The sequence below is a fragment of the Panthera leo genome, chromosome C1, assembly GCF_018350215.1.
Source record: "Panthera leo isolate Ple1 chromosome C1, P.leo_Ple1_pat1.1, whole genome shotgun sequence".
In the NCBI taxonomy this organism is placed as follows: domain Eukaryota; kingdom Metazoa; phylum Chordata; class Mammalia; order Carnivora; family Felidae; genus Panthera; species Panthera leo.
In genome coordinates, this window is record NC_056686.1 from 184,873,877 (window position 1) to 184,883,162 (window position 9,286).

A 9,286-nucleotide genomic window follows, 5' to 3' on the forward strand; every position below is an offset into this window, starting at 1 on the left:
CTTCAGCTCAGGTCATGATCTCACAGTTCGTGGGTTTGAGCCCTGCGTCAGGCTCTGTGCTGACAGCTCGGAGCCTGGAGCCTGCTTCGGATTCTGTGTCTCCCTCTCTCTCTGCCCTTCCCCCGCTCACACCTTGTCTCTCAAAAATGAGTAAACGTTAAAAAAAAATTAAAAAAAAAAAAGATAGATTCTATCCAATGTTAATAATGGGAAGACTGTAATAAAAAATACCAAGGCAGGCTATTTATGTAGGATAGTCAATGAGGTCTCTTAGGAAAGGAATATTTAAACTGAGACCTTAATTCTCCATACAAAGAGCAAAGAGAAAGAACACTCCTAGGCAAAAGGAGAAGTGAGGGAAAAGACCCTGAGGCAGAAGGAAATTGGAGATTTCCAGGAATTCATGGAAGACCAATGACTAAAAGTTAATGAGGTTAGGCACTTATAGCCTAACCATGAGGTTATGAGGTTATGAAATGAGGCACTTATAGCCTAACCATGAGGTTACCATGGTTATGAGGTTATGAAATGGGGTCAAAAAGTTAGAGCCATTCAAATCTTTGTAAACCAAAGAATGGAGTTCATATTTTCTTGCAGCCCAGTGGGAAGCCTCTGAAGGATTTTAAGCAAAGGAGTGATATCATCTGATGTTATAGAGAAAACAGATTGGCAAGGAGCAAAAGTGGAAGCAGCAAGACAAAAAGAAAGGCTATTTCAGACATCCGGGTAAGAGATCATCAGAATGGTACCCATGAGATAAAGAGGCATGGGCAGGTGGGAGTATGGTTTGAAATAGAAGTATAATTAATCAGATTTGCTGATGGATTAGGTGTGGAGCATGAGAAAAATTAAGGGAATCATTTATTCAACAAATACATATTGAGTGCTTACTATGTGCCAGTCACTGTTGTAGTTGTCTGGGATATGCCAGCGAGGAAAACAGACAAAAATCCCTTCCCTTGTGGATCTTACATTCAACAAGGATCACTAGCGAGAGCAACTAACTTGGTAGAATTGCTATGCCTTTTTCTTGGTTGAGGAATGCTGAGGAATAAAAAGAGGTTTAAGGTAATCAAAAGTTTCATTTTGGCCATTTGCAAATAAATACCTATGAGATCCCCAGTGGAGAATTCTACTAGTGAGCTGAGTCTGAATTTCAGAGGTGAAGTTTGAGGAATATTTGTGAATTGAGGAGTAATCAGCATACAAATGGTATTTAAAGAGATCTAAACCCAAGAGAATTGAGGAGACATATCTGGCCCTTGATAGGGTGTAAAGAAGGAAATGAGGTTCGGACTGAGCAGTGAGAAATCCCAGTATTTAGGGGTTGGACAGAAGAGGGTAGACTAGCAAAGGAGCCAGAGAGAGAGGGAGATTAGTGAATAAGGATGGAAATCAGGAGACAGTTGGCATTATGGATGCCAAGGAGGAAAGGTTGAAAGGACAGTGGTCAACTTCACTGAAAGCTGATGTGAAGTCAAGCGAGATGAAGATAGAAAATATTCTCCTAGATTTTCCAACATGGAGATCATTGGGGGTCTTGATAACAACAGTGGCAGCAGAGAGAAAGGAAGGGAAGCCACAACTATGACTATGTCGTGGAGGGAATGGGGATGAGAAAGAGGAGGCAGATAGTACTGACAATTCTTCTAAGAGGTACTGGGAAATAGAATAATGGTTGGAGAGTGATGCAGGGTGAGGAGAGAGTCTCTTATTTTGTTTATTAAATGGGAGATGATAAAGTGTGTTTGTATGGTGTTTGGAATGATCCAGTCCAGAAGGAAGCATTCATAATGAAGAGGAGAAAGGAGATAATGGCAGACACCATTTCAAGGACTGGGGTGTGAGCCCAAGCAGAGGGCTGGCCACCAGGGTCCTGGCCCTGTGGCTGCAGGAAGAAGACAATAAGGCAGATGCAGTTCTCCCCAGTGTGTCTTATTGAGAAAGCAAGTCAGGATCAGGAGCAAGTTCTGTGTCTGCCACTCTAAGCCTCTAGGGTTAACTGGATTCCCAGTGGCCAGGCTCCTTTGGCCGCAGCTGATGTCACAGGCCAGAGGCAGTTGAGGAAGGAATGAGGGGATTTGAACTGCAAATACGTGCAACAGCCCAGAAGGAAGTTTCCAGGGTTCCAGTTTCTCCAGTTAGTCCTGTATCCTGCTCTGATCCAAGAGAAGATTTTAGTCCCTGTGAGGGTGTTGTGGAGGGCCTTCAGAATCAGGGGACGTTCAGTTATGAGGACTGCATGTTTTCACAGCTGTGGATTTACCGTCACCCTGGACTGGCCAGAGGCAGGTCATCTGGGCTGAGGTATCGCTTAGCCAACAAGCAGTTTTCTGTAGCAGGAGAAATTAAAGACTTCCTCCATGAGTCTCTGGGGCAGGGAGAACTTGATGCAGGCCAGGCAGCTGTTGAGGAAGGACATGCTGTGACTGCTGAGAACAGAATTGGATAAGGGTGGGGCTCCATCAGAGAGTCAGGAACAGCAGCCGAGAGGGAGTTTGTTGCTGGGAGCAGTGGGGGTGGGCAAGAATTGTTAGATACAGCAGGTCTTCCTGGCCAGGTTCTACATACGCTTCGGTGTTTCCAGTGGGGAAGAAGGGAAGATGAAAGAAGAGTACAGCTCATACACCTGAATGGGCCAGAATGGATTTGGGGTTTTATTCGTACTATCTTGACTCAAGCCTCATAGCAATCCTGTGAGGTATTTCCCCCTCCCGTTCCTTTTACAGGTAGGAAAATTAAGGCTCAGAAAGCTACTATGTTTAAGACTACATGGGGAGCCTGGGTGGCTCAGTCGGTTAAACATCTGATTCTTGATTTCGGCTCAGGTCGTGATCTCACAGGTCGTGAGTTTAAGCATGATCTCACAGGTCGTGAGTTTAAGCACCGCTTGGGGCTCTGCACTGACAGCACGGAGCCTGCTGGGGATTCCCTCTCTCCCTCTCTGTCTGCCCCTCCCCCACTCGTGTGCGCTCTCTTGCTCTCAAAATAAATAAATAATTTTTTTAAAAAAACCAGACTATGTAACTAGTAGATAGCAGATCTGGAATTTTAACCTGGTCTACTTGGCTCCAAACCCAAAGCATCTGCCATAATGGTGCTCTGCCATCCTGCGGCTGCAGTGAGTGATAAGAGGTGGAAAGATCAGATCAATGAGATCGTTGTTCTGGTGAAGGATTTAGCAGGTGAGGCAAGTTGGTGCTGGGACTGAGCCTGAGTGGCCACTTTGCTGGTGCCCCAAGGGACTTGTGCTGCCATCTTTTCTTCCCTAAGCTGCTGTGTGATGGCGTGTGGAAGACTTCTGTCAATAAGCTCCCAGGAAGTCTTTGGTTTCGAGGGGCTAATCAGGAAGGAAAAGGACAGACTCTTATAGGGAAGACTCCACTCCTTATTTTTTTCCCTTTCCCTCATTTCAACTGCCTCTCCTTCCCTAACTTTGCCACACTGGGCTGATAGGATTTAGAATTGCCCCTCCCCACAAGGACTGGATTAAAGCCCTCCCAGGACCCATTGAGCCAAACCAAACCTCCTATGATTTACCCATGCAGAGCACATCCTCAGTGTTTACATGTTGAATAGTTTATGATTTGCTCTACATCTGATCAGGCAGAGTCAACTACCAAAACTGCTGATCCGTGGAAACTTCACAGCCTTTCCGGGCATAATAACGGCTACAGCTACAGCTCATTCAAAGAGAGAAATAGCCTTTGATGAGCAGAGCAAGGACAAATTAAGACGTGACTCTCACCCAGTATCTAGATACCTACTGCTGCAGGCTTTTCTTGAAAAGGAATGGGGCTGGGGAGTAGGGGAGGTTTCTGTCACCCCCTCCTAAACAGCAGCAGAAGGACCAGGGTGTAAACATGAGCATACCCTCGAGGACCTTTCAGTGTATCAGAAGCAAAGGGAGGCTGTTGCTAAGGCAACTTTGTTACCTCTTCTCTTCTAACCTGTGGCAGAGTCCCTAATTGTCTGATTGTCCCTAAGTCTCCATTCTATTCTTTAGTAATAGAATCCCTCATTTTAGGGAAGTGAGAAGATAATCCAAGTTGACTGGAATAAATGCCATATTTCCAAGCCTCTTGCGGTTGGATTTGGCCATGTATCTAAGTTCTGGACAATGAAATGAAAGCAGAAATGCCTTGCGGGACTTCTGAGAAATGTCCTTAAAAGGATAGGTATATACTTTCTTCTTCTTCTTTCCAGCTTGCTAGGATGTGGATGTGATGACTGGAGCCTGAGCAACTACCTTGAGCCATGAGGTAGAAACTATTATTCAGAATGATAGATAGAAGGAGTCTGGGCTCCTAGTGATTGCAGCACCAACACTGCAGCTTGGACTGCTACTATATAAGCCATTAATATTTTTTGGCATTTGTAGTCACACCTAGTCTTAGTATACCTTCAAATGCCCCTGATGGCCCCTGGTAAGCCATGTATCCTACTAAAACAGCCTTACCAAGCAAAGAGAGGCAACAACATTTGCACTGTTAGGAGCAGTGATTTTAGGGGCATAGCAAAGCTCCACTGTCTAACAACTTTCTACCATCTGTCAGTTAGTATGGGAAATCCCACTTAATTTTTTTCTTTAGCTCAGTGATGTTCAAGTTTCTGTTATTTGTGTTGCTTTTTTTTTTTCTTTTTAATGTTTATTTTTGAGAGAGAGAGAGAGAGAGAGAGAGCAAGCGCAAGCAGGGGTTGGGGCTGAGAGAGAGGGAGACACAGAAGCAAAAGCAGGCTCCAGGCTCAGCCTGACCTGGGGCTTGAACTCAAGAACTATGAGATATGACCTAAGCCCAAGTCAGACGCTTAACCGACTGAGCCACCAGGGTGCCCCTGCTGTTTGTGGTTCTTTGATCAAACTTTACATCCATATTTCTCTTCTTTTATTTTCTTTTCCTTTTCCTTTTCTTCTTGAGAGAGAGAGTAAGAGGGCACGCAGGAGTGAGGGAGGGGCAGAGAAAGAGGCAGATGCAGAATCTTAAGCAGCCTCCATGCCCAGCGAGGAGCCCAACTTTGGGCTCCATCTCACAACTGTGAGATCATGACCTGAACTGAAATCAAGAGTCTTAACCAACTGAGCCACCCAGGGACCCCTACATCCATGTTTCTAAAGGCTTTCAGGACATCTCCACGTGGGTTTCTGGCCACATCCTCAAATTGGACACATCTAAAGCCAAACTTCTTCATTCTCTCCTAACAGCCTCCAGGCCAGGAAGAGGAGCCCTGCATTGGACCTCAGGCATTACAGGACCTCATTCCCTCCCTTCCCCACCAGTCCCCACAAGGCAAGAAGTCCATGGGTCACAGGAACTCTCCATTTAAAGCCACATCCCCTTCTTCAGGCCACATCTGTGTGGGTATCCAGTACCCCAGAATTCCCTGTCCAGATAGCCTCAGGCCTGCTTCCAGGGCCTGTGCTGGCCTCTTCCCTGGGTTAGTCACCCCAGGGATGGGGTGGGAAAAGGAAACATGTTTTCAAGGAAAGTGGATGGAATGTGGGCATGAGGACTGGGATGTCTGTCCACACATGTCCTTGCACGATTGCTCCCCATGTGGAGCAAAGCCAGGTCAGAAAGAAAAGGGGGTTGTCGGCAGGTTGGGGCCTAGTTCTTATGCACCTCCACACTCTGGCATAAACTCTGAGGAGTTCAATAAACGAATTTTCAATCTAGACTTCAAGGACAGTGTGAAGGTATATTTGTCCAGATAACATAATAGAACATGTTTTATTTAGCGGTTGGTTGGCCTGATGTATGTAGAACTTCAACATATTTAGACATGCTATATATAGACCTCTATTTGTACTTCTACTTGGGGCCCAGGTCCTCCACGTGACCCTGCCCGGGACACAGGGCCTGTTGCCCCAGGGAGGGCACCAGGAATCCCACCTCTCCCAGGCAGGAGGTGACAAGTCAGATGCTCTACCTGGGTGAGCAAGAAGGTATGTTGGAGCACAGGACACAGCTTCTGCTAGAAGCAGGGAGCAGAAAGAGCCAATGAGGGAAGCCAACCAGGGGTGGAAAGAAAGTGGAGCAAGGAGATGCTGAATTGAGAAATTCTGGGCTGGAGGGATGGGATGAAAAGGAGCTCCTAGCCACAAAGGTAGAAACCGGGCACCATCAAGGCTGGAAACAGGGACAGCAGAGGCCAGATGTATGGGACTCTGCTTGAATCAAAGACTTGCCTCTGGTTCTCTGTGTTCACATCTCGTCTATCCATATAACTAGTTTTATGGCTCCCCACTGCCCAGGATGTGAAAGGGAAGAATAGCTCCAGACAAGCTCAATGGGGCCCATGCCAGCGGGTAGGGAGGGGCCGTGGGGATACAGGCAGCAGGTTTCACCACAGCCAGACAGGTAATGGCACTAGGCATCTAGGTCATTTTATTGACTGGGGCATCCAGTCCCTGTAAGAGGAGCTGGGAAGAACTGGAAGGGTATCAGGGCTCCGGTCAAGGACACAGGAGTCAGGGAAGCATTCCAGCTCTAGCAAGTGGACTGGGACAGAGCCTCAGTTGTATGGACTTTGCCAGTGTAGCAGGGAGTGGGATGAGCCAGGAACAAATATCAGATAGAAAGCAATGCCAGCTCCAAGCAGAAGTATGGCCATAGCAACTGCTCATAATCTGTGTCTATTTTTACCGGTAGAATGGTTGGATGATTGGATGGTACTCATGCTATGTTCATTTTAAAATAGCTTTTAGGGGCACCTGGGTGGCTCAGTCGGTTAAGCGTCCAACTTTGGCTCAGGTCATGTTCTCACAGGTCATGAGTTTGAGCCCCACGTCAGTCTCTGTGCTGACAGCTCAGAGCCTAGAGCCTGCTTCGGATTCTGTGTCTCCCTCTCTCTCTGCCCCTCCCCCACTCGTGTTCTGTCTCTCTCTCTCTCTCTCTCTCTCTGTCTCGAAAATAAATGAACATTAAAAAAATTTTTTTACAACAGCTTTTAATGTCATCACCAACCTCTTCTTGAGTCATGGCTTGCTTTTGAAGATGGAGAAAGGGAAGTGGTGACACTGAGAGCTGAAGGTATGAGGAGTCTATGGGACAAAGGGAACACAGCCATTAAGGGGACCCTGACTCCCTTTCTGAACCATACTCCAGGTATCTAGGGCCCTAGAAGTCTCTGCCCAACAGGCCCACTTCCTGTGCAAACCACTGCCTGGGCCTGCCTTGCTGAATGTGGACAGTACTCCCCCAGCACACTCTTCAGCCTGACCAGTGGCCAAAATCACTAACATTTATGGAGAGTATGGTTGGAGCTTGGGCTTGAGGACAGAGATGTCCACATGTGTGTGATCTTAAGACCCCCTCCACGTGCAGGATGGAATATAAAGGGTGAGCTAGGAGCCACCATGTCCTGGAAAGGAAGTCTGAGAAGCCTGAGGAATTCTAAATTTGAAACTGGCCTTCAAGGTCAATGTTTGTCAAAATATGAGAATACAATATATTCACCTAACCACTATATTATTTCACTTGGTACTTTAAAAATTATTTTTTTTTAGTGTTTATTTATTTTTGAGAGAGAGACAGAATGCAAGCAGGGAAGGAGCAGAGAGAGAGGGAGACACAGAATCCGAAGCAGGCTCCAGGCTCTGAGCTGTCAGCACAGAGTCCTACACAGGGCTCGAACTCATGGACAGTGAGATCATGACCTGAGCTGAAGCCACCCAGGAGCCCCAGTTTACTTGATACCTTAAAAATATTTACACACAGAGAATGTGGATTCCCATTCTTCCTCCTGCCCCAGGCCCCTCGAAAGTAAGGGGGTATGGATAAAAGGAGTGTAGAAATCCTGCAGGCACAGAAAGTGTCCATTGATCCAACGTGATGAGTGGCACCCTGTGAGTGGCAAAACAGGTTTCATCATCCCCATTAGTGAATGGGAAAACTGAGGCTTAGTGAAGTTACATAACTCTGAGATCTCATGGCAAATAGAGGGAATGGCCTAGGTAGGAAACCAGGCCTCTCTACTCGTACGTTAGCACTCCTTTCACCTCATATGGCCCCAATTTAACTCAGAAATAGACGTGCCAAAAGAAAACTCCAGCATTTCTTTTCTGAAATAGCCTGTGAACTGTATTTGCTCAATGGTTGGCCCGTCTATATATGAGACTTCTTTAGTTCCCTTTGGTTAATGATATTTAATCACATGTACCTTGTAGTAAGCCAGCATAACGGGGAAGAAATACATAGAGGTCAACTAACAACATGTAATTTGATAAAACCCTGAAGCTTTTAGGGAGCAAAACTGATGCATTATATAAGGTTTCATAAGCCAAAGGTAAAATTAAAGTCAGAGAAACTGCCTAAAAATGTCAGGTAGGTGTACTGGACCATGAAGTTTCTTTTTCTCAGGCAGCTTCAGGATCTGATAACCTCGCAAGATTGCAATCCTTATGTGTGAAAGTTGGACATATAAAACAAGTCAGTAATCAGAGTGGCCAGTGTTCCTTTGGATAAGCTGGGAACTTTGATGTCTCCAGTGAGCCAGATAATGAAGCCTTCTGCAGCGCCATCGGGAGAACTTCACAGCGGCTGTTGGTGGTGATGAGGTTTCTATCGCTGAGAGATGGGAGTTACTACATCAGTTCAACTGTGTTATATAACAAACCATCCCCAAAACTTAGCGGATTAAAGCAACAATTACCAATTAGATCATGATTCTAGGAGTTGGCCATTTGGGCTGGACTCACATAGGCAGTTCTGCTGGTCTTCCAGGCTTACTCATGTGGCTTTGGTCAGCCCGTGGATGGACTGGATGGCTGCAACCTATTTCCATACCCTCTTATTCTTTAGGAGGCAAGTTCAAGCTTGCTTACATGGTTTCCAAGCAATAGTTCTGAACCCCAACATGCAAGCACATTTCAAGCTTCCTTTGGTATGTTTGCTAGTGTCCCATTCATAAAAGCAGGCCACAGGACCTGCTTTTGTGGTCCTGGGTTTGAGAAGGTCAGAAGCACAGGACAGAGTAGAATCTAACACCATGTTAGTGATTTCTCAGTTGGATGAGGCAAGCTAAAATGGACGGACACTTTCCATTCTGGACTATTGATTAAAACCTGGCAGGTTCAGCCTTGTAAGTTAGTCCATGATTTTAGTTTTCAACAATATAGTTACTAGTTCTCTAGATCAAATGCCTAATTTTTATAACATTCTTATTTGTTCTTGGCTTCAATTATTTGAGGGACCCTCAAGTTGCCCCTCTCTCAACCTGCCCCTAGATTCAAGTCTTGTATGCTTTAAGATACTGCCTAAGGGCCAATTAATTGATCCTTATTTTT